Source organism: Alligator sinensis, unplaced genomic scaffold, assembly GCF_000455745.1.
Source record: "Alligator sinensis unplaced genomic scaffold, ASM45574v1 scaffold388_2, whole genome shotgun sequence".
NCBI classification, from domain to species: Eukaryota; Metazoa; Chordata; order Crocodylia; family Alligatoridae; genus Alligator; species Alligator sinensis.
Window position 1 is genome coordinate 608,419 of NW_005842102.1, and position 202 is coordinate 608,620.

General features: G+C 45.0%; 1 protein-coding gene across 9 annotated transcripts in view; it reads left to right on the forward strand.

The window, feature by feature from the left end:
- Positions 1 to 202, forward strand: part of LRRC8A (leucine rich repeat containing 8 VRAC subunit A) — a 25,719-nt gene that overhangs the window by 23,780 nt on the left and 1,737 nt on the right. The gene's annotated exons all lie outside the window — the stretch shown is intronic.

Below are 202 nucleotides of genomic sequence, written 5' to 3' on the forward strand. Positions count from 1 at the left end.
AAGAGGAAAAGATAGGACAGAAGAAATTGTCTTTGCAAGGAGACCAACTAGTACTCCACTTGCTCGGAAGTGCAGAATAACAAGGTATTTTAATATCTGGCGTGATTAGTAGGTCAATACTTGGGGTGCAGATCAGCATCAAGACACCCTGACCAAACTGGACTGGGGGAGAGGCTGCAGGTTGGAACTAATGAGCATTGTG